This window comes from Mustela nivalis (assembly GCF_964662115.1).
Source record: "Mustela nivalis genome assembly, chromosome: 6".
Lineage (NCBI taxonomy): Eukaryota > Metazoa > Chordata > Mammalia > Carnivora > Mustelidae > Mustela > Mustela nivalis.
Window position 1 is genome coordinate 7,469,405 of NC_139025.1, and position 26,288 is coordinate 7,495,692.

Below are 26,288 nucleotides of genomic sequence, written 5' to 3' on the forward strand. Positions count from 1 at the left end.
AGGTATGGCAGAGTTTGCAATCCTGAAAAGATTCCTTTCTAGGAGCAGGCTGGGTGGAGTAGGACGGAGAAGGTCCTATGTAAGATTCCTTGCTGAAGAGCCCTGTGGAGTGCTCTCGAGCCAGGCTGCCTGGGTGCCAGCCCCAGCTGTGTGGCTAAGTAGTCACATGCCCTCAGTTCCCTAAATGAGAAGTAGGGGTAATACTGACACTGGTGGCCTGGCTTCGTGGGAGGATTGAGGAGTTAACATTGTGCCTTGTGTGTAGAAAGTGCTTCGACGTGTTGGAGTCTACTTACATGTATTTTAGAGACTGCAGTTCAACCTAAACATGGACTGAGGGAAGAGCAAGGAAAATGTTTGAAACTTTTTGGAATCTGGAAAGAACATAATCCATAGGGTCTGATTCAAATCGTAGATCAGTGAATGAAGGGCACTTGACTTAACTTCTTTGACCTTCAGTTTCCTCTCTTGAAATAGAAGGGATTTGCCCAATGGAATTGTTGTAAGGTTGAAATGCAGTAACAGAGGTGGACCTGCCTGTTCGTCGATCTGAAAGCTCCACACCCCATGCACCAGAAATCTTAACTCTCACTGTCTCTCCGTCATGGGGTGTGTGTGTGTGTGTGTGTGTGTGTGTGTATCACCGATTCTCTAGCTGCCAGGAATTGTGTGAACATTTCTTCTTCAAGTGAAGACTCTTGTAGGCATGACACAGTTGTTGGATGGCCTTATTGTGCACGCCTATTATTTATTAGTGCCAGTTACAGTTTATAATAACCAAATGCCAGCAGCACATGGCAGCCCACGTGCTGAGTGGTGCCCTTGAACTTAGGCAGGTCTGGCTGTGGTTACGAGTGTGGATGCTCCCAGTTGGTGGGGATCTGATTGCTAGCCACCCTACAGAAAGAGTCCCCAGCAATCAGAAAGGACATTTATTTTCAGGAGCACTCTTTTGAGAATGAGTGGCTCTATATGGGGGGCACAGTTAGGCGAGGGGTTAGCTAAATGGGGTTAAGTTGCCTTTCTGGGATTAACATCCCTAAATTGCACCTAGACAGTGGAGGGCTGTGCTGTCCTCAAGAAGACAGAAGGACTTTGTTTGGGTGTGCTGATAGTGTCGTGGAGCCACTGATGTTTCTGGGAAAGGGGACCATGGTGGCAGATTTTCAGAGCTGCAGGGGTCTTCCCATCTGAGGGCTGGGCTGTCGTCAGTGTTCACCTGGGCCACGCTGGACCCCACTGATGGAGGAAGGCCTGCTTACTGTCGATGCGAGCAAGGTGCCTCACCCTCTCTCTGCTCCCCACCCCATCACCCTCTCCTACTCCTCCCCTGACCACTTTTCAGCCCAGCCCTCCCACGTGGCTGACCCTCAGCTGGCTAACGAGCCTTAGAATACATGACCGAAGGAGACAATGAATGGAAGGTGGTGGAAGAAAACCCTGGTCGAGGGATGAGTTCAGTCATCTGTAGATGATGGGAGTGTGCATCATGGGGGCATCGAGGATACTAGCAGAGGAGCAGGGGCCTGGGAGAGCTATCTCAGACGCCCAGCTTGACAAGGAGCCAAAGGCTTAAGGCCTTTGGAAGCCACCTTTGGGTCACTGAATCTCATCTCGGTTTTCACATCTATAAAATGGGCACCATTACCACCACCTGGAAGCACAATTGCGCATATAAAAGACAACATGTGTAACCTCTCTAGCGTGCTGGCTGCCATTGAAAGGTGCTCGGTATCAGGCCGCTGAACCTTGCCCGGGAATGGGGTGGTGGTGGTCAGGTGGGGACTGCTTGATCTGGAATCAGGGTAACTGGGTTAAATTTCCACCCCCCCACTACCTCGTTGTGTGACACTGAGCACGCGTTTCATTCTTCCGAGCCTCTACTCCCCAACATTCTTCACAGGCTGCTTGTTCTCCCTCTCAGCTGCCTCAGGGCTGGTTACTGAGACCTCAGTGTTCACCTACTCTGGGTTCCAGCAAGTCACTCAGAGGCCCCCTTCCAGGTCTGTTAGCCACTAAGGGCTGGTTTGGAAATGGTGGTGCATCTGCAGACCAACGCTTCTATAACGCAGCCACGCACGGTCATGTGGCGGAGTTGCGTAACGTGACCGCACAGTGTGGCTCTGCACTGAGCTCTGATCTCTTTTCATGACCATCTGGGAAACCTCCTGGCCGGTGTCACTCAGGAAGATGTCTCCGTTCTGGTTCTGTCTGGATATTCCTTTTCCATCCGTGCTCTATGATGTTTGCTGTTGCTCTGCTGGGCCCCTCCTTGGACTATAGTCTCTTTGTCCCAGGGCCTTAAATACCAGTATTGAGAATTCTCCTTTGGAGTTCTCCAAATCACACAGAGAGGAGGGTCTCCATGAAACGAATTTCTACAGAGTCATCCTTCCTCTGGCATAGTTTCTCCATGGGGCGACAGCACTTTGGCCAAAGAATAGGCTCCCTTTGTTCCCAGCATCTTCTCTGTCCTCACCCTGACATTCTCTCCACCAGCCCCTCCGGCATGCCCCACCCAACACCTTTCAGTCACCCTTCAGGTCTGGCTCAGCTGAAGGCCCTTCTCAGGGCTTCTCTAAAGCTCAGGGCTTGGGGTTTGATGACCTGGTGATGGTTTCATGTTACTTTGCATTTTACCTCAATTAGAACTTTAAACAAAATCAAAGATCAATCATCTATTACCTATCTGCCTGCCTGTCCATCCATTTGTCCATCCACTCACCCACCCATGCAGCCCACCATCAACCCACCCCCATCCATTGACTTAACCATTCAATCTTCCATCCACCCACCCACCCACCCAGGTACCCTTCTATCTACCCACACACTCATGCACCCACCTACTCACCCCTCCAGCCACCCCTCCATCTGCCATGTCTCCATCATCCGCACATGGGCATATATACATGATTCCCCACTCAGATAGGACTAGAAACATTTGGATGGGAAAAGCAAACTTCTGCTTGCCTCACCCTTCTCCACACCCAAAGCAAGCACTAAGATATGTAGCTGTTTTGTCTGTTACGTCTCTATGTTGACGGTGAGCTACTAACAGCTACATACATTCTACGCATCCCAGGTTGTACCCGTGAACCTCGCACGGTGTAAAAGGAGCTCTGTGCCTTTGAACTCATTCTGCGCACACTCACAAATGCACACGTCTCAGGTGTGTCCATTTCTGAAGGGCTGCTCAGGCCTGGCTTGAATCGGTCTTTAACACTGTGTCATGATGACTGTCTCGGGGGTGTCCTCCCAATCACAGTCATCATGTCTCTCCCCTCTTGCTGCCCTGCTGAGCAACATGTGGCCTCATCTACTGAAAACCGTGTCTTTGGTTTTGTATACTTAGCACTGGTTCAGCCCCAAAGTCTCTCCCTCGACATAGTCAGACAAGGTAGGCATCTCTCCATTCTATTTCATTCTTGGAAACATGGTTTCTGCAACTCTCTGTGCACCTGCATGCGTCTGGACTTCTGCTGGAAGCAACATGGAGGTCACCCTACAGCCTCCTTGCCCTCCGCTCCTGCGAGTTCCCCACGCTGCGCTGCTATGTTGGGTCCCCTTCCTCTGCATGTCAGTCCTCTCTGATGCTTGGTTTTATTGGCCTTGTTCAGGGTTCTGCTCTCTCCAGTCATTCCTAGAAAAAGGGCACAGGGGACATTTCTCAAAATGTTCTTACACAACCTTGCCACTCAGTTTGTGGTTTGGCAGCTGGGCGTGGAATTCTAGGTTAGACTCCCCTTCCCTTGGGTAGGTATTGGAATTCTGAAGATGCTGGGTTATCATCTTCTAGCTTCCCGGGTGGCTGCTGAGAAGCCCATCGCACAGGACGCCCCAGGACGTGACTGCCACCTGCTTGTTCTTGCTCTTTCGAAGCTTTAAGAATCTTCCCATTATATCTTCCCCAAAGTAATAGTTCTTGCTGGAGGCTTTCTACATCCACTGTCCAGGACACTCCGACGGGGCCTTTTGCTTAGTTTTTGATGATTTTTCATTTCTGAAGAATGTGTGACTTCTATGCTTTATGGAATCATCACTTTCAATACTGAGAAATATTTTTATTATTTTTTTTTTCAAAAAATTGGGTGCTGTGCAAAATATAACAGACAAGTGTATCACACACTTTTAAGATTAATCTGAAATGTTATCATACTCTGCTTCTCTTTCTTAATTGCAGGCATTCATTAATATGACAAAGGCTTGCTTCGTTTAAAAAAATCTTATTTTTGTGTTACGTATGTCTATGACTCTTATTTTTTCCTCTTGAAGTAAACTCTACATTCAGTGATATGTACAAATATCAAGTGTCCCATTTAATGAGCTCTAGCCAGCTCTAACCAGGGGTTAGACCAGTGCTCTAACACCTCCACTACAGAGACTCATATCGTGAATTTTAATCTGTGCCTATTCCCATATACCCCAAAGCGCTATCGAGATACAGAACATTCCCCACAGCCCAGGCTGTTCCCTCAGGCCCCTTCCAGGTCACTCCCTACCTTTGCCCCCATGGCAACCATTGTTCTGGTTTTTCCCACTGCACACCCATTTAGCCTGTTCTAGAACTATGTATCAGGGAAATAACAGAGTGCGCTCTCCTTTGTTATCTCCAGGTTTGTGAGATTTCTCCATCTTGCTGCGTGGATCACTAATGTGTTCCTTTGTACAGACACAATACCGGCTGTTGAACCTAGCTCTCTTCACAGATCCCTACGCTGTTTCCAGTTTGGGGCTATTATGAGTAAAGATACAATGAATATTTCTATACAATTACGTTTGTGAACTTTTTGTTTTGTTTCGTTTTGTTTTCATCTGTACTGGGTACTAAGACTGGTGGTTCTGGGAAGGTAGATGTGTGCTCAGCTTTTCAGACATTGCCCTATCAAACTTTTTTTGATATAGTTGTACCATTTTTCACTATTATGATGGTATACGGGAGCTCTGGTTGTACCCCAACCTGGCCAACATTTGGCATCATCGCCCTTTTGATGGCATTTTTATTCCATTTTGATTAGTTTGTAGTGGTATCTTTTCCTAGGTTTCCTTTGTATTTCCCTGATAGCTAACAATGATGAACACTTGTTCATGAGGTTATTGGCCCCTTGTCTCTATTCTTTCAGGAAATATCTGTTGTTCTTGCCTCTCTGGTCATCCTTGTCTTTGCGGATGTGCACATTTTTTATTCTCTGCTCAGCTTTGTGGGGAGAAGCTTGCATCATGGACTCCCATCACCCCTTACACAAGTAACATTGGCGTCAGTTGATACTTGATTCTGAGCAGCTTGTGTGTAAGACAGAGGAATGTGTGGTCATCTCTATCTTCCCAGTACGTGGCCTGGGGCAGGTGTATACTTAACATTTGTTGAGTGGAGTTAAGTTTCCGTGATGCTTTGAGAGCAGGGCACGTCCTGCCCTGGTTGCTGACAATAGGAACTCCTTTCTAGATGAGTTGACCCTGGAAACAACCCCCTCCTTATTGCAAAGTCTGAATTCTGCAGGGTGTGATCTCTGGGACTAGTAAGCAAGCCCTCCAACTGTGAGTCTGTCTCGGGACGTGGTCTCTTCCTCTCTCCCCGCACTGCCCCCTGGGTTACAGGCAGACGTGCTCAGGTCCATGACGAGGTTTGTTCTGGTGTGCAGTGTTCCCACCTTGAATGTCTGTTCAGCACTGAGCTTGGGGGCCTGTGCTTATATTCATGCTTTCATTACAGGCTGCCACTGGGTTCTTATAAGGCAAATTGGCCCCAACTCTCTTAAAAAACAAACAGCCTCTCCTAGTGCTTCAAAATAATTATCTCCAAAAGGGAACGAGGCAGCCCATCCATTGTCAGTCCTAAATGACATCATGGCTGGTGTGCAGTATTTAGAAGATTAATAACATCTGCTTTTTAAATCACGGTTGGTCGCAGACCCCGGAGCTCACATCAAACATATGGGGTATTTTGTATGCACGATGTGCAAGCAAACTCTACGCAGCCAAGGCCACATGCTAGAGAAAATGCTGTAATAATAACACTCGCTTCTCTTTATTGAAGGCCTTATATAAGCTGGCATGTACTGACTCCATAAATGTATGATATGTCTCTTCACCGAAGTCAGCCGGCAGGACCTGTATTGTGAGTCCTACTTAGCTTAAAGAAGAGCTAAAGGATCCATCGGATTTAAAAAACTTAGCTCCCTTGTGCTGGGGAGTAAGTGATGACAGCGGGATCCAGACCTGAAGAGCTGTGATTCTAGACAGTATTCCAGCTCTCACAACCCTTCACCCCCGTTTCCAAACTGGGGACCAGAGCATCGCTGATGAGACAGGGCCATTTACTCGTTCACTCACATTTACTCCTCTTCTCCCACCTGCGTGGGCACAGCACAGAGAGGGGACTTTGACCTGAGCCCTACTTCCATCCTTGGAGAAGAATCTGCATTTGCTTCTTGACGTTGGGCAAAGTGACTCCCATAATTGCTGAACCAGAGCATGCGTCAAATCTCTGCTGACTGGTTCTCAGGGACTGAGGGGAAGTGAATGACTACATTTTAAACACGTTTGTCTGGGGTTTGTTTTTTGTTTAGTTTAGTTTAGTTTTTTTTTTGTTGTTGTTGTTGTTCAGAGTTAGAGAAATTGGCAGCCTGCCTTTAGTTTCTCAAGCAGGTTTCCGCGAGGGAAGAAAGGAAAGAAAGCATTGAAAACAATGAGCACAGGCACAGTTTCTAGATGTTTCCAGGACAAAATGGTGGTTCTGACAACTGCAGAGCCATGAATAAAGTGCCAGGAAGGGTACCCTCCCTCTTCCCCTGCAGAGGAGAGACGGACCTGGAGGTTGTGCTGGAGAGGAGGACTTGCCACCGCAGATGCCCAGGTGTGAAAGGAGCAAGGTCTGCGTCTGCCTGGGGCTTGGGGAAGCGCCTTCTCTCGTCAGAGCACCAATCCCACGTTTCTGATCCTCTCTCTAGAAAACGTGGAGGGGAAGGAGGAAGGATGAAATTACACTGCTTTTAAGAACATTTTGCCCACATCCTCTAAGCTATTGACACTATTTGAAGATGTGGGACTTCACTGGCCAAGAAAGCCTCCCACCAGCCGGCAGGGGAGCAAGGATCCCGGAGTTAAGTGGTCCTCTTGGCACCTGCCCTGCTCCAGGTGCTCTGCCAGGGCTGGTCACGGGACACCATGGACGTGTGACAGGAAAACGGCTCAGAGCATAGACCATGCGATCCAGGAGGGCCTGGGTCTTGCTTTTGTTCGCTTCACAAACGCGCATGGGGCTCCCCTCTGTATCAATCACCCTCGGAGGCGAAGGAACAAGATTCGCCTCATCCCCATCTTCACGGGCCCCTCTCCAACCCTGAAGGAGTAAAAGCACGCATTACTCAAAGGATTGCCAGGAGAGTCCGGTGCTTTGAAGGGGATGAGCAAGGCCAGAGAGGCGAGCTTCTTCGGCAGAGTAGTCAGGAAGGGCTCTCTGAAGAAGCAGCATTTTATCTGAGACCAAAAGGGAAAAAGGAGGCCAGCCACGTGAGAAGGGGGAGAACTTTGCAGGAACAAAAGAGCTCATCCTCACCTGGAGAGGGCGGGTTGGGTGCACAGAAGGACTGAGCCACAGCAAGCAGGTCAGGGGGCCGGGAGAGGTCAGGGGCTGGGCGGTGGGGTGGAGGGTCTACAACCTGGGCAACAACTGCAGTGTTTTAAGCAGGGGGGTCCCACACACCAGAGACCAGCAAATCCCACCTAACACCGGTTTTTATAAATAAAGTTTTATTGACACACAGCCACACCCATTTATTTGCCCATTGTCTATGCTGCCTCGAGAGCAGAGTTAAGTAGCTTTGACAAAAAGCCTATGATACTCGTCATCTGACCCTTTGCCGAGAAAGCACACATTAAAGTGTCTACACCACGGGACCTGTGGTGAACTTGACTTCTTTGAACATCAGCTTCCCCATACACAAAAGGAAGAACTAGGAGCAGGTGAATTTTATGGCACATGAATTATATCTCAGCAAAGCTGTGACAATAGCGAAGAAGCCAATGATGTGGACATGATCTTGCTCTAGGAAGGGACAGAAGAGATACTAAGTAACCATCTCAGAGCAGACTAGCACCTAAACACATCTGCGGTGCACAGCCTGCAAAGGACGTCTTGCATCCTTCCCTTATCCGCACACTGTGGATTACAGAAGTTGGGCACTACCCCGAAGAGGCACAGTCCCAGACGATAGGTCCAGGATTGTAGCTCTGGTCTTTGGGGACCCCCCTCCCCACCGCCAAGCCCCGCACACAAGCCTGTCTTTATCACTGTGACCTGCAACGTCGAGATAGACTAAAAAGCGGAAGTGAGTCTTCGGGATAGGAGGCAGTTTTGGTGAAGCTGGAGGGAGTGCATGTGCTGTCTTTCATTCCCTCCCCGCTGCTGGTTTCAGGCTGTGTGAATGCTTACTGCCCCGTGTTTCACTTTGAGCTGGGTGTTCATGGGAGCTCTGCACTTCGCATGAAATCTGGCCTGACTTGCTTGGTCGGGAGGAGAAACTCTCAGAAACTGCTGAGTGGGGTGCTGTCACAGGGCCCCATCAAAGGAGCTGGCCGGGGCTCCCAGACCCGGGTCTTAGGCCAGCCAGCCCACAGCTTCCTCTGGGCCAGAACGCAGTCAGCTCCTTTCGTTTCAAGTTTCAGCTCACCTCGTTTCAAGTTTCGCTCTTGAGTAGTTCACACAGAACCTTATCTCCCTCTCTTCTTCGAGCTGGTCGTGGCTGGGAGATGCGGTCAGAGAAACCCGTGGTCCTGGGTGTGCAGCTGCCAAAGGTGCAGAGCAGACCGGACCTGGGTCTGTGGGACAGGAGCTGGGGATCTGAACTGGGCTCTCTGCCCCCAGATGATGATCTCGGAGGGCTAGCCCGGAGCAGATGCCCCTGCAAGCCTCAGCCTGCCCCCTCGGTCGAGTGAGGGCTTAGATGAGGAGCTCGAAGATCACCTGCGCCTTACTACTCTGCCAGGTCTGTTTGAAGGCTGCAAACATAAGGTCTGACATTTTCCATCATTTTACAGATCTGAAGAAGACTTTCGAGATTTTTTAGTTTCCCTTTCGCGTTTTACAAGAGAGGAAACAACACTCAGAGATGCTAAGGGGCTACTGCAGACTATCAAGGAAGTTAGTGGCAGAACGGGGCCCGGGAGCTACCTCTGCCAGGTTGCGGGGGCAGTGCTCCTTCCCTGCATCTGAGTCTATCCCCCCGGTACACACGGCTGCCCCATGTCACCTTCGATCTGAGCCTTTCTTGTAAACAAAAACATGAGAAAAGGGCTTCATGAATACTTATTATACCTCAGATAAGTTAACAGCAATTTTCTTCGCTGCAGCTTGGCAACTTTCCCAAACATCTGGTCAGGGCCGGGCCGGCCTGGCCCTCCTACCCCTCAGAGGAACAGTTGGGACTGCGAAAGCCTGGAGCCTTGCAGCTCCCCCGGGACGGACGCTACCTAATACGCTGTCTGCGAGGCTCGCTTCACTTCCACAACACCTGCTTTCTGGAGCCGAGCTGCCACTCAATCCCAGGCCAGTGGAGCATGGGAAATCGGGAACAGGGGGAGAACACGCCACTGTGGCTAGGGAGATGACATGGCATCTGTGAAGGGGGTCCCAGTGGCGGGAGCAGGGGGAGAGAGATGGAGTTCATCACACAGGGCTATGGGGACAGTCCTGATGAGGATGGCTCTGGGGTTAAGACCGGCTGAAATGCTCAGAGCCCTCCATGCCCAGGGTCAGTGGGCCTGCTTTGTGTCTGAACACCTGGGTTGCTTTTTCATCTCCTTTTGGCTTGGGGCACCTTGAGTGGAGATGAAGCCATGTCTGATTGGGACAGACTGACCCAGCATGCGGGGCTGATCCAAACTTCCTAAGAGGATGGTAGGCAAATCATTCTGGCCCACGCACGCAGCAGACAGGAACCCTTACCGTGTGCCGTGCTGGGGGCTTCCTGCTAAGAGACAGAACCAGAAGTGACTGGGTCCCTTTCTTCTAGCAAAACAACATCTAGCTGGGCAGGAAGAGAAGGAGAGAAGACCTTAAAAAAAAAAAAAAAAAAAAAGGATCTTTGGTATTTTTAAAGGAATAGGGGAGAGAAACTTAATACCTAATACTGGGAAGAACAGAGGAGGAACGTCAGACCCCGGGAGACGTGGGTGGTGGCCAGGACATCTCAGTGCTGGATGAGAGAGCTAAGTCTACAGGAAGGTAGGAGTGAGCCACGTAGGAAGCTATGGGTCTCGGCTAGACCAAATGCAGTGAGTGAATTTGCAGAAATGATAAACGTTACGTGAAACACCCACCACAGTCCTCCAAAAATGTTTGCAGCAAATGCTGCCACATTACCCATCGGGCGGCAGGTGTCCTTGGGCATGGTGGTGCCCCGGATTTCATTTTTCTGTGGCTTAAATGCAGTCCGTCCCCACATACCGAGAGTGTGCCACAGGGGAAGCCGTGGGCCAGGAAGGCTGTTGCGAAGACACTGGGAGTGACCTCTTTTGTATTAAGAGGCTATGGTTTTGTTTGCCACAGCAGTGCACCCAGTCAGGGGGTGAATCTTGATCAGTAATGGGCCATTTGGTTCGATGGATTTTGCTTTGCCCCGCACAGTTGGCCAGCCTCCTTTGCAGGGGGTGTGGTCATGGGATATAGTCCTGGCCAATGGGATTTCTGGAAAAACCCTGGCTTTCTGACCTTATCCTGGGGCATAAATAGAGTTCCCCAGCAGACCTGAATTTCCCTGACTTCCCAAGCACTGATCAACCACTATACAGTTTAAAAAGAAATAAGAGCATTGAACCCCACCAAATTCTAGACCTGAAGCCTAAAATATGGTTCAGAGATACTTTTCTAAAACTTAGATACGATTACATATAGCATGATATTAGTTTCAAAAGTAGAACATAGCCATTCGGTATTTCTATATATTACAAAATGATCACCACAATAAACTCAGTTATCATCCCTCACCATATGTCGTTACAAAGTTTTCTTTTTTTTTTTTTTCTTCTCTTGTGATGAGAACTTCTAAGATTTAATCTCTTAGCCACTTCCAATTATGCAACACATTCTTATTACCTTTAGTGACCTGCTGTACTTCGGATCCCCGTGGCATTTATTTTATAAGTGGAAGTTTGTACCTTCTACCCCTTTTCCAGTTTTGCCAACCCCTCCCCTCCAGCCTCTGGCCACCACCAGTCTGTTCCTTGTGTCTATGGCATCATGTTTTATATATATCCTTACTCATCTTAGCTGAGACACTCATGGAAAATCATTGAGCTTCATCAGACCTCCATTTCTTTTGCAGTGTAACTGGAACCAAAATGTTCTGGCCATGAAGGTTGAGTTTGAGGTACGGAGGGGCCATTTGCCTGTGTAAACTCTAAAGATGGTTTCCAAAAATGTCACTCTTCATAATATTATGATGTTATTCCCTGGACTACTCAATGTGAATGTTATAATTACTATTTATATTTTTTTCTCAGCTAATTGTATTTTTCTTATGGTTACAGCTATTAACTTATAATGGGACATTACCAAACCCTAGTGTTTTCTAATACCTTTTTAAAAAACATAATGATTCGAGTCCTTTTCAAAATATTTATGAAGTAAAATATGGTTGAGCACTGCTTTCTTTTTTCATAGATTTTTATCAATTTTATTAATTTTATATTATCTATGTCATGCGACATTAGTTATATTTCTTTACCTAGTAATATCTTTAGTAGAGATAAAATTAATGAATAAAATCAAACATACATATTTTTATTGAAGTATAATTGACATATAACATTATATTAGTTTTAGGTGTACAATGTAATGATTTTATGTTTGTTATATCATGAAATCATCACACAAGTTACCATTTATCACCACACAAAGCCATTTTTTTTTTTTTTTTCTTGTGATGAGAACACTTAAATTTACCTTTTGGCAACTTTCAGATATGCAGTGTTTTAGGCTACAGTCCCCATGCTGTATTTTCATCACTTGTTTATTTTATTTCTGGAAATCTGTACCTCTTGATCACCGTCACCCATTTCATCCGGCCTCCCTACCCCCTCTCAGCCTGGCAACTGCCAATCTGTGTTTATATATTTAGATAAGAAATAAAATCAGTCTTACTAACTTTTTAGATAAACGTATATCCTTTCAATGCGAGGACTGTTAACCAGATAAGCCTGGCAACCAGCGGATTTTAGAGGAAGCTTGAGCGAGGGTGTGCCACAAGTTGGCACATTTTCCCAGTGAAAGTGTGTGTGGTGACGATCTCTAAACTTCCTTCTCCTCTATTTTAATATCCTATTCTTTCTTTTCTTCTGGTGAAATGGCAGAACTAGTACCTATCCAATTAATTATGCGCTCAGTGAATTTGAGTGGAAATGATCTCCCTTCAAGCACATCTTAAAGAAATAATTATAACTATAAATGTTACCCGAAAAAGGTAGAGCATATTATGAAACATGCCCTAAAACTCCAGCTCTTGACACTGTTGGCTATCCTAAGCTATCCTAGCATGGAATGGGAGGGTCAAATCTCATCAGAGACCAAAGAAACCAATTTAGTCTTCTTAGAGGCCTACACTCTTTCCTGTCTGTCCTTGTCCAGGAAGCATGGAAGCCATTTCACCTCTTCCTAATAAAACATTCTCTCTCTTCTCATTTTTCCTATTTCCCTGTTTTAATACCTGATCTTCTAGACAGACTTAAGCTTGGTGAGAGTGGGAGCCTCTGTGCCCTAGCCGCCACCAGCTCTATGCCTCAGGAAGGGGTGAGACTTCCCTCTGGCTGGTGGCCGCCATCTTGTTTTTATCCTCTGCAGTGTTCTATAAGAGACAGAAAGGCTCTTCCTGCTCCTTTGTGTTCTCAAGTGCCTTTCTGTCCCTAACCCTCCCACAACTTTTCCGCAGAAGTTTATATATGATTGAGACCCCAATCTCCCACATTTTAGCCAAAGTTCAAATGATGACTCAACTGTTGGGTTTAGATCAAGCTGATTTGAAGACTAATGTTTCCAGATAACATTTTTCTTCACCTCTGATAACTTTGTGTACCTTTGGGTAGAGGAAGCCATGATATCCAAAAGATGTGATCAGGAATTACTTGATATTACCAACATAATTGGGAAAGATTGGAACCCTCAAACATAAAATCTTTACTCTCCTTTTAAGAGTCCTTTCTCAGAGCCTTTACTTATCACTAGAAATGAGTATAAAGCAGAGAGACACATAAGCACTGAGGACATGGGTTTCTTTTAGCCTCATTTAATATTCATTACAAAAAAGACTGGGCAGCAATCCGTGACCCACATGACATAAGACCTCCAAAGATATTTACTGACATAGCAGCAGAGTATGAAAGTTGTGAGGTCTAATTAAAAATGTACAGACAGGTTGGGGCTAGAGGATGTGGATGGTTTCCAGAGCCTGGAGCAAGTGACAGCCATTTGGAAAGATTCACAAATGACTGAAGCTAAGGTATCACATCTTCCTTTCTAATGGCCAGATAATCGGGGACCATGGAGAAAGGAAAAAATCCTATCGTTGCATTTTCCTTTCTCTTTTCTCTTACATTTTCCAGTGGGTGGTGAGTGGGAGAGAGAGAGATGATAGACTTCATTTATCTTTATTTCTAGACATATTTTTTAATATTGTGGTTAAATGTTTTGCTAACATACCTGACAAGGGAGGGAGGGAGAAATGTTTATTTTACCTGCTACCATGTGAATCAAGATGTATCATCTTTTTTTTTTTTCTTTTTCCCGGTATTTATTCCTCATTTTACATACTTTTTTTTTTTTAATGGAAAGAGGCAGAGAAAAACTTTAAAAATAGGTTTAAAAAATGTAAAATCTTAAGTGATACTTGAAAGAAGACTTTAAGATGTCATCTCTTGGGGTGATGTGTGGCTCAATTGGTTAGGTGTTCAACTCTTGATCTCAGCTCAGGTCTTGATCTCAGGGTTATGAGTCCTGTATTGGGGCCTACTTAAAAAATAAATAAAATAAAAACATAAAAACACCCCTTCTTCATTTTCTGGATGAGGGAAATAACACGCCGAGGAGACAAGAGTTGCTCACAGCTCAGGGTGGGGTTGAGTTTTGGTCTTTGGTTGGCCTACATGAAGTCCATGTTGCTTGGACACTGCACCCCTCCCCAGTGGAGTTCCTGTCATCCCAACATCCATGGCAACTCTGGATTTCCCTGCAACATGGAACTTCCAAGGCAGAGTACCCACAGGTGTTCAAAATAAACCACAACTCTTTGGCCGATGACAAACACTACTCAACATTGGCAATCCCTACATGAGAGATACTAAAAAGATGTATATACTGGTCCATGCCGATGGTCCCTGTCACAGAGTTCTTAAAACTCTTATCATTCCTTGCGTGATAAGAATGTCTTTGGTTTTAATGAGAAGACTCTGAGGGTGAGTGGGGGGAGGGGGCTCCTGGTTGGCTCCTGGGTGGGGGCTGGGCACTAGAAGGACCAAGCCGTGATGAGAAGTTTGGAATTTTCAGCCCTAACCCCATCTTTCAGAGAGGTGAGTGGGGCTGCAAATAGCCTTAATAATTGATTATATCCACATGAGGAGACTTCAACAAAATCCCCATTGGAGGGGTATCTAGGTGCTTCTAAATGGGGAGCACATCTGTGTACCCACACTGTGACCCAGCTCACCTGCACAGGGACAAAAGCGCCTGCACTCTGGGCCCTCCCAGCCCTGCTCTCTGTGTCCCCTCATCTGGCTGACAAGTGAGAAGTGCACAGGAGGACAAGGACTGGATTTGTCCTTCCATCACATAGATTTTCCTAAGTGTTCACTGGGGAAGGGTGGTCTTTTCCCCTTTGTTTACTTTATGCAACAAATATTTCTTGAATGCCTAATAACTCAAAAATTGAGCATCTTAGAGTCAATTAAGATGATCGACTGGTAATTTTAAGAGATGCTTGAGCATTTTTCAGTATCTGAGATCTTTGATTCCATACATTGCAGGCTGCATTGCTCAGGAGAGTCAGGTCAGGTCTCATCATGCTCTCGGTGTCCCATTAAACCTGGTTCTTCTGTATACTGGTTCAGCCTTAAAATCCAGGTATAACTATTAGCAATTCAATAAAAGCACATTTCTTCTTTTCTGGTATGGCATGACGTTATCAAAAAAGGAAAGGTAGGACCTGTTAAAATATTTTGTTTCTAGGGCTAGTTCAATCACCAACCAGCCAAGTGCCTTTAAGGCATTGGATGTCTCTGAGATTCTGGATGGTCACCTTCAAGATGGAGTAATATGAATCATAACAAGTAGTAATAATGTCTCTCTCACATAATTGTTTTGAGAACTAACCAAGACCCTGAAATCAAAATCCTTAACACAATGCCTGGCTCTCTATGAATAAGGCCAACACAAAGCCCAGATTTGTTGCATTGATTAAACTAACTACAAATGTGGGGTGAGGGGAAAGCCATGCATACTGAAAATTGCTCCACGTATTTACTTCTTATCGTAGCTATTCCTACCTGTCTGTGTAGCAAGCTCATTTTGTTCCTGAAATAATTTAATGTGGTCTCTTTAATATTATTATCTTGTTTTATAATTCATTTTCTAGTCAACCTTATTCAGACACATTATTTTCTAGAAATAATAATTATAGTGATTTCAATATAAAATACAGTATACATGTATTGTTGGTTTCCTTCTAAGAGGCTGTCATCTACTTGTAGGTGTAATTGGTACCACTGACATCAATTTACAAGACTGGAAATGGTAAGTTGAACTCTCTCTGCATTTAGACTCATACTTCAAAGGATTGAGAACAGCAAGGAAGTCTCCATTTAAAAAACAAACCATTAGTAGTAGTTAATACACTACCTTTGCACCAAAACTTTTATCATGTCCTTGGATAGATGGAGTCTGCATTCAAGATAGATTCCTCATATTAAATTCCCCTCAAAGTAACTCTATGGAACAAGGATTACTCTACCAATGGCTATAGGGCTTTGAAAAATGTTGAGTCAGAGCACAAAAAGGAATCCTCCATATAATTCAGTCTCATTTCACTATCAAAGTAAGACTTGCCTTTTCTAACATCTTTGAGAAAAAGGTTATCTAGACCTTCTTGACTGCCCAGAGTAACAGGGAGCTCACTACTTAACAAGGGCCAACAGACCATTGTTAGGCATCCTAAGTAGAAAATGTTCCCTTGTGAATTGGAAGGCAGATGACTGTGGATGGGACAATCTCTGTGTTAATGATCTCAATCACTTACCTCACCAGGTAGTCTCTGGCAGGTAATGTTTTCCCACTGGAGCCATAGCTTGTTCAGCTGTGAGAGGGGAGAGGGATAGATTGCTCTGAGAAGGTTCATGGGATGACATGAACTCATCTGCGTAAAGTGCCAGGACAGCTTAGCAGGTGCCCAATAAACATCACCTGTTGTCTCCTGACTTTTCCTTCCTCTGACCTGAAATCTTGCTAGTTGACAGCCCTTAAAGATTGGGATCTGTCTCATAAAAATTAATAATAATTGAAAACAAGACAAAACCTAGAGTTCTCCCTACTTCTCCTAACAAAGCCTGGTTAGAGTAGAGAAGTCACTGCCCCATTTAGACAGGATGTGTGTCTGCATATCATTCCAGTTCACTCCTTTGTTTGTTTGTTTGTTTTTAATATTACCTGAGTGAGATAGGCATTGAGGTTGGTGACCTTTAACGTGTAAACCACAATGTATGTCCCTCTAGATCACTTCTCCAAAAGTCAACTTAGACCTTCTACTGACCCCAACAACCACTCCTGGAGACTCCTGTTACAAATGTGTAATTGGCGCTCACAGTCAGCATCCTAGGAATGACAAGAGTCACGGGGCTATGCCATCTTCAGCCGCTGTTGAGGACCCCGCCCTCGCCCCCCAGATCTGCCTGTGTGTGAAACCAGGTCGACACATTTCCTAGGCTCGTCCTCAGGGAAACTTTGCAAACCCTTGCTTTCGAAGCGGGCTGACTAAGTGTTATCAATTCATACTGAAATTTACACTCTCCTCCTCCCTCTGGTCCCATCAAACACGGTGGAACATTCTGTCGTTTGTTCTCAAACAAGAAGAGGGTGCCTGTGTCACTGGTGGTATTGGGTTTCACATGTGGGCCAGGAAGGTCTCCGAGGGTCTGCTCTTCTCAGTGTGGGAGACGTCTCTCCCTCTGACACTTTAGAGCAGTGTCAGTGACCTCAGGCTTAGCTGCAGTCTCAGGGAAGCTCAAGTTGGAGGCCAGACACCGTACTAACTCCCCCACCCCAAAAAGCCTCCCCCCCAAAGAATAACAACAACAACAATCATTTTTGTTGGCTGTTTGTCCTCAAGTGTTGTCACACCCAGCCTCCTGGAGTGTAGTGCTGAAGGGTGAAAACCCTCAAGGCAGAAGACAGCAGGAGACCTCTGGTGGAAGCTCTGGCACCAGGTGCTGGGGAGTGGGTAACATTCCAGGGCTCTCTTGGGGTTCTGGGAGATCACATGGAGTCCCTCACACTGGGTCATACTTGTAATTCACCATCAGTGTCCTCCATGCACCCAGCAGTCATGGAATGTCTACTTAGTCTCAGGCTCTTCTTTGGTGCTGGGAATATACTCATAAGTAAAACAGATCCAGGTGCCTGCCCTTGGGGAGCTCACATTCTAGGGAAGAGTAAGAGAAATAATTACACAGCATGGTGCATTAAACAGCTCGGGTGTGGTCAAATAGGAGCGGTGGCAATGGCCCAGAGCATGACAAGTGTGGTGTGGATGGATGTGAATGGGCTTACTCAAGGAGGATTCGCAGAAAGAGTCAGGTGGTTGTCAGAGGTTTAGGGCTTGGAGTAGGATCAGACCCCCAAGTTCCCAGTCTTGGCTCTCGTAGTCATCTCTCCGGGTTTCCCTATCTGCGAATTGAAGAGAATGGTAGGAACTTCCTCACAGAGTGCAGGGAAGATAGACTGGGAAGGATCGTGGCACATGCTATGTGCCCATTAAATGTGTCATCTCATTATTGCTGGCACATTCATATTGCAGTTATGGAGACTGAGACAGAGAAGTGGCACAATGTCCCCAAAGGACAGACACGGCAGGACCCAAGCTGGAGGTGCAGACTGCAGAGATGTCCCAGCCAGTGATCAACAGTGATGACCAAATGTGCATGTGGCTTGTGTCTTTCGGGTCGTGTGTGGAGGGCGTCCTCTGCCAGGCTCCCCTCTGCTCTGGGGCACTGACGAGGGGACATCTCAGCTCACTTAGATACCTGGTGGAATCTTGAGGAATAATGTTTGATCAGTCTGTCTCTCGTGTGAGACATGCTAAGCCTTTCTCTCAGGCCCTGACCTTCTGAGGAGAGGGGACAGCTGCTTGCTGATTAGCACCCACGTGACCTTATATATAATTAAAAACACATTAAGTCACCCACCCGAATTGTCCTCCTTGGACCACATGGCCCCAGTGCACTGAATTCCCAGAGGGCCCCTTTCCAGCCCTTTTATCCTGTCTGTCACCCCTTGACCCTTCTCCTGCTTCCTTAGAAGGACAGGCACTAGAGAAACGGCAGTGGGCTGTTGTCAGGGAGGAGGAGGAAGAGGAGGGAAGGGGGGAGGGAATGGGTTCTTTCAGGGCACTGCCTACATCCTTGGTTAAGATCGTTGCCAGAGAGTGAGTCAAAGGCAGGACAGTGCAGGAGAGACCTGGGATTTCCTTCTCACTCCTTTGATTAGGATTGTTGCTGTCCCTTTCACAGCCCTCTGGCATCATCATGGCTTGCATGCTAAAATCTTTGCATACACCCGAAAAGATGATGACTAGTTTATTCATTTCTATACTTCATTCATTCATTCATCTTCCTTATGGAGGGTCTCCTAGCCTCTGTGCTCTCCAATAGGCTTAGAAGAGACAGAAAAAAGAAAAGAGAGAGAGAGAGAAAAAGAACAGGGCAGGATAGCAGCAAGCACAGGGTGCCACCAAACCACAGAAAAGAGTTAAAGACTGCCCATGAGGGAAGGGTGGGCAGAGAAGGACACGCAGAGGAGACAAAGCACGTGCCACCCCTTGGTAGGGGAGAAAGAATTATCCTAGTACAGCCAGTGAGGAAGACAGAGAAGCATGTGTGGAAGTTGAAGGGTGAGCAGGACTGCGGCTTGTGGGTGAGGGTTGGGACAGAGTGTGTGAGAGGGAGAGAGTGACAGGGACCCAGGGACAGGGGCTGCGTAAGCTTTGGAAGGGCTTTGGAAAAACAGAGAGGCTTTGGAAGCAGAAAAACAGAAGGGCTTTGGAAAAACAGAGCAGTTTGGTTTCGATTCTGAAGCCAACAGGGAGGCACTGAGGGGTCTTAAGGAGGAAAGAGAGAAGGTGAATTTTGTATTTTGCAAAGATGACTGAGTACGTGCGGAAAATAGAGCAGAGGGGGTCAAGAACACAGGAAAAAGAGTCAGATAACACACCTTCGCAAAACTCAAGAAGAAATATAATGGGGACCTGAACCAAAGTAATGGTGCTTTGGATGGAGAGGAAGGGTTTGACTCCAGGGAAATTCGCTGTGGTCTCCATAAAAAGTAACTGTTTGTATCAGTCAGTTTAGGTTATGCTAAGAGTAACAAATAATTCCAACCACAGTGGTTCACAGCAACAAAGATGTATCTGCAGTTCATATTTATGTTCTTCCCAGGATTCCTAGGGCTTCTGTGGCTGTGCAGCATGCCCTCCTCATTTGGGTCTTAATGAGAGAGAAGAGAGACATACAGGGATTCCAAAAGCTTCTGCTCAGAACCAACATCACTCCCATGCAAGCTTTCTTGGCCAAAGCAAGCCACACAACCACGGCCGGTACAAATCTGGTGGAAGGACATATTTTTCACAAGAACTGTTTTGTTAGACGGGGCAGAGAATGCTTTCACAACAATACAGTCTGCCACATTGGTCCTAAGTACTTTCCTTCCTCCTTCACTCCTACACAATGTACTCAACTTTTTCTCTAAAGTCCCCCTGTCAGACTCAAAATCTGGGAGCTCAAAGTAGTCAATATATCAAGTCTGAAAATAGCTCTTCCTTAATAAAAATATGAGTTTGGTGTGACCCTGCCCCCATAAAGATGAGAGTGCATTAGAGGGAGAGAAGGAGCTGGAAGGCAATCCCACTCCTGCTGAAGAGAAGAGTGAGGAGCGGGCGTTACATTAGCCCTTACCGATTCTGGAATCACACCGGGCATGGACGAGGAGGAGTCTCTACCCAGAGGCATGGAATGTTCTTAAAGGGGCCTGGGTTCTCTCCTTGGGAGGAGTCCTCAGGCCATCATTCTCCACAGCTCTTGGAGGGCAAGGCACACCTTCTGAGGTGGTGTCAGAGGTGCAGAATAAAGAGTTTAATTTTTGTAATATTTTGACCCAAAATACTCTCAACTCTCAGTTTCAATTGTTTATGAGTTTAAGGAGTATGTGTGTGTGTGTGTGCACGCACACACATGTGTGCACTTAGAAGTATATTTAAATTGGATAATGGACATTAAGGAGGACACATCAATACAACTGATGAATCACTAAATTCTACTGCTGAAACTAATAATACACTATATGTTAACTAACTTGAGTTTAAAAAAAAATTAAATAAACTCCAAGAATTATATTTAAAACAGCAAGTCCCCGTTATTTGCAAGGTTAGAGGTCACACTCAAATGCTGATGCCTTTCTTTCCTATATTAAATTGACTTTTTTTTTTTTTAATGACTCCAGCTCTTTCATTGGATGTTGACATGACTTCTGAGATCTGACCAGACACTGGGAATGGGTGCTGATAGAGACAGTGGGTGTGGGAATGTGAACCCAGTTTGAGAAGAGAATTCAAGACCACTTTTCCAAGACTCTGGGTCAGACCTGACCCGCTGTCAGCCTCCATGTTTCTCTCCTGTGCAAGTCTAGCTAGTGCCTAGTTGAAGTTTAAAAGTGGTAAGTTCCTCTTTTTTTTATCAAAGAGAGAGACCACTTTTATGATTTTATAATGGCAGATATGATGGCAGGGGGCAAACAGTCCACTTTCTCCATCTTACCTTACAGCCCCCTTGCACTTAGAGACCATCAAGCTATGTCTGCACATGGACTTGAGCAGAACTGGCATTTGATGCTTCTGGAGGAAAAAAAAAATGTGGAAGATTCTATGTTCAGTTTCCCAGAGTAATGTCTTGTTGTACCGTAGTAAATGAAAAAAATGCCAGGTCCAGATAAAGCAGCTACAAGATGGGGTCTCTGTAAGCTCGGATCCCGGGATGAAATCCCATACTAAGCTTTGCGGTCATACAGCTAGATCTAGACATAAGCTGTCTTGATGCGAAGCTATCGAGATCAGGGAGTGTTTGTTATTGGGCAGCCCTACCCAGGCTTTTCTGACTGACGCTGAGAATCACATCTGCTCTGGCGCCCTGAAGCACAGCCTGATCACTTACCTTTCAAAACAGTACTTTAAAGTTCATCTGGTTTAGAATCTTCCCATTAAGAGAAAATGACATTCTGAGAAGGGAATCTACTGGTCAAAATGATACAGTGCTTGGGATAAAGACTGGCATACGACCCAGTCCTCAGGCTGCTGCCCCACACTGCCATTAAAACAAGAACGAACCTTCCTTCCTTCCTCCCTTCCTCCCTTTCTTCTCTCTCTCTTCTTTCTTTCTTTCTTTCTTTCTTTCTTTCTTTCTTTCTTTCTCTCTTTCTTCTTTCTTTCTTTCTCTCTTTCTTTCTCTCTTTGATCTAATAGAGCCAGTCACATGCTTGGTATCACATTCAATATTCAAAATTACACAAATGGTTTCAACATCAGCTACTCTGTCCCAATTAAAATTAAACTATTTGTACTACATGCATATTTATACAATCATCCCCTCTGACTAGATCTGGTCACGTGCATAGACTCGGAAGTTACAGCACATATTGTCTGAAAAGAAGAGACGCAGGAGAAGGAAGGTTGTTATCTGGGGCTGGGGGTAGTGTCTCCATTAGGCAGGCAGTTTAATTTAAGGTTTAAAAAATGGATTTCCAACAGCTGATACACAGCAGATTTAATAACCTGACATTTTCTCTCTCTCTCTCTTCCTAGATAGTCCGTTCAACTTTGACTGGACCTGTTGCAGGGTGATATGATTACCATAGTGTGCACCCTCTGGCATTATTTTAAAAAGTGAATCCCTAATCCCTGCTTAATTTTATGAACTGTCAAAACGATTCTAAATATCTCCTCTGTTTGCATTTTCACCTCGGGACAGGAGTCCAGAGGTACAGACTGGGTATACAACGGTGGACTTCAGGCAATTTTCATCTCTTAATGCCTGTAGCGTGAGAGGCTGAATTTGTAATAATCACCAGATTATCTCCAAAGATCGCTCTGTTGTACCTGCAAAATGGTTCTGCGGGAAAATGCAAAAGATATGGAAGAAAGTAATTGATGAGAGGCGGGAGATGATTGCTCTTCCTAATCCCTGATGGGGGAAAAAAAAAAATACTCACACCAAGACAAATGTTGGTAATTTCTGTTAAATGCTGCTTGGGATTTGCTGTGGCAGAATCCTGCTTGAGAGTCAGAGATGGCCTTCTGCCCCTGCTGGCAGCTCACCGCGCTGGGGTCTAAGGGATAGGGGGTAATACCCAAAGTAGGTCCAGAAGAGGAGGCCGGACCCTGGCCCAGCACAAGTTGAGAGAGCAGCCCCTGTAGAAAATGTCAAATCAGACAATGCAGGAGTGTCCCTGGTGCATCACCAGGTTCCTGGCAGGGGCCGCACACATGCTCATTTCCTTTTTTCTTTCCTCTCTGTCCTGGAGACAGGCAGCCTGGGGATCCAGGAAGAAGGCCAGGGTCAGACGCCAGCGTGCTTCCAGATACAGTGGGACTTTGGGCAAATCACATGCTGTCCTCTCCCTCCCGGATTCTGTCTCTGCACCTGACAATTGAGGGAAGAAGGTGCCAGCTACCCTGCGGTGGACAATGGGTACCACCAACACCATTGTGCAGCACGGAGGGAAACCCGGCCCCTTCCCTTCTTCACGAATTGGATTCATAGTTTTCCACCCACCTTTTTCTCTCATTGGTCAGAGTGTAGGACAGCCCCAGCCTCTGTGCCTCTCATCTTAGGGAAAGGAGAAAAGATGGAGTATAACAATAGGCAAAACAAGGTTATGCATCTGGGAAGATCCCATCTTCCCTCCAAAACACAAAACCTGTGGTTTTAAAGATGCGCAGATAATCCAAGCTAAAGACTGTTGTGGAGACACCCTTACCTCAAAGCTCTAAGAGAAGAAGTTTCAGGAAAAGACTATCCTAGAAAACCCAGGGAGGTTGACTTGGAAATCCTCCTTCCCCTTCTAGAGCTCACTAACCACAGGGACCGGAATGTAAGCAGTTATTCCTTTTAGGGTTAAGAGAGGAGGAAAAGCTAGACTTCAGTTTATGCCCTTGTAAATAATGACAATAAATTCCAGATTGAGTTGTTTTCCTGTGTTGTGTCACTTTTCCTCAGAGGAAAAGCCAATCCGTGTTTAGTTTCTGATGAGCTAAGTAGGCCAGACCCAACCTTCTGCCTTGTGACGTCTTGGAGGGGTCCGCCTCTACGGCAAACAGGAGCGTCCGGGTTCATAGGACGGAGGCTTCTGAAGGGTGTATTGGTGTGCGGGTCTTCCAGCGTAGGGATGTTTTGTTTATTTTTTTTTTAAATTTTTTTTTAAATTTATTTAACAGACAGAGATCACAAGTAGGCAGAGAGGCAGGCAGAGAGAGAGAGAGAGGGGGAAGCAGGCTCCCCGCTCAGCAGAGAGCCCGATGCGGGGCTCGATCCCAGGACCCTGGGACCATGACCCGAGCCGAAGGCAGAGGCTTAACCCACGGAGCCCCCCAGGCGCCCAGGGATGTTTTCAAGTTTGTCCTTGTTCTCTTGGCACTCTGTGGAATTTAAATGTGTTCGGATCTGTGAAATCTTTGGGTCTTTTCACCAGATTCTCCCAAGTAGGGACTTGGAGGTAAAATCTTTGTGGTATAAGCTGAAATGACCTGAAACTATCAGAAGCTGGGAGTTCTCTGAGAAAAATGTTACATTGAATTTTCTTTCGTTGGCTTTTTTAAATTTTTTTAAAGACTATGCTGTGTTGATAAATTACTAAGCTAATTTTCTTCTTATGATGAACTTTACCAGAAGGAAGACATTTATATCACATCCGCACGAAAGTGGTGTCATCATATCACTTTAAATGCTGAGTGATAACCAACCATAACTCCTTACAGTTGCTTTACAACATTATAGTTTATAAAGTGCTTTTAATACGCTGTACATCATACCAACAGGGTGGCTTAATATTGTTTTATTGACTAATAAAATGTTTTAAATAATGCTAATAATATTTAATATTTAATAATATTAATACTAGTTAACATTTCACACGTATTAAAGTAGCGAATGAGGAGAGCACAGCTATAAACAGTGGAGGTGCTTTATGTAATCTTGTTCCGTTATTCACGGCACTACCGCAAAGCTGGTCGTATTCATCATGGAATAGATTAAGAAAATGAAGCTCAGAGAGAGAAAACAGTTGCTTGACCCTGGTCACCCCTAGTAAATGACAGAGGCAGAAGCAGATAAAGGTCCTCAGATGCCAAGCACAATAATTTTTACAGAGCATAATATTAGCCAGGTTTAAAAAAAATACATGTCACTGGCGAATGACATAACCCTCTATGTTCTACCATTTGCAGAAACTCCATTGGTTTGGGAGAGTAAATTGCCACTTTCAGGTCCAAAGGCTTATTTGGTACCATCAAGACTCCTACATTTTATCAAATCTGGAAAGGAAAAATTAAAAACCGAATAATCCAGAAAGCAAGTGGAACACGAGTTCTCATTAGAGAGAGCAAAATCCTTTCTTTTCGGAGGAGGCATTTTGTACATCATCACATGGGAGATGCGCGTGCAAATTTTGTACTGCAGGGGCCCAGTGTGAACATATGGGCCCATTAATCATGAAATATTGATTGTGGATTGAAACTATGAAACAGGTTCCATGACACATGGGTTTGTTTTGTTGGTCTGAAGTGTTAAGTAAAATAACACAGAAGCCATGTTAACATTCATCTCCTACTCTCCTTTTGTTAGCGGGTTAGTGCTCACCCAATTCACATATCCTCAGGTTTATGAATTATTAATCAAAAGAGCTAAAAAGTCAATCCAATCTGGTTAGATACTGTAGTTCTTGTGGCTTCCAAACTTTTAAATAATGAATGGTTTCATCACTTCCCCAGCGGATGTCAAGCTAGAAGAATGTCTGGAATCAAAATCCCACTGGGTAACAGAAGCAACATAGTCAAAAAAAAGTAGTAATTTTTAATAATAGCAACTCCAACCCTATTGTATCATCACTGCCACTCTCGAGAGAGATCATTTCAGAATGGGAAGGAGAGGTGTCTTGAATAAAGGGCTTTATGGGATCAAATATTGCCAGAAAAAGCAATATAACATAAGGGAGTTGGTGAAGAGATGAATACATCCACACAAATACATTATATTGTTAAAAAAAAAAAAAGCATGTTTTTACTGTTCCTAATTCTTCAAAAGGAAAAGGTACCTTTAATTATACCTCATATTGGAGAAATTCTCTGATGAACCCCTTTTGATGAATGTCGACTTGGGGAGAACAGCCTAGAATAAAAGGGAAAATAAATGGGGTTCTTAGATTGGCCGGATTATCACGAACAATGAGACTCAGTGCCAACAAGGAGGTATTTAGTGGGCAATAACAGAAGGGAAAGAAAAGACCAACCCAGAAATAACTGCTTGTATCGGGTGAGGATCTGGTAGAGAAATGCAAAGTCTAGGTAAAAATGTCAGAAGAGAGTAATGCTGGCAAGTGCGAAGTGTGACAAAGGACTGATGGGTGAAGGTATGCAGGAGTGAAATCAAAGCCGATGGTTTAGGAACTCTGTGCTGTTTCAGAGAAGTCTGGTGAGCCCCTTTGCATCTGGGTAGGGCCGCTGCTGAAGGTGAGAACCAGGACGGCTGAGACCCGGCCAGCCACCCAGTGCTTCCTCTCCGCATTTGCTTCGCTGTGTCTGTCCTACTGCGCGCTAAACACCTTCATTCACTCTGCAGATGCGGATTGGCTCCGACATTCCCATTTTTAAGAAAAGTTCCAAGTCCCTCCAGAAGTTTCTAACCAGGGTGAGGAATCACAGGCTGCGTTTAGGATGATTTAAATGCATTTCACTAAGTGATTGGGCTGTCCTTGGGGAGGATGTCTTTTTTTTTTT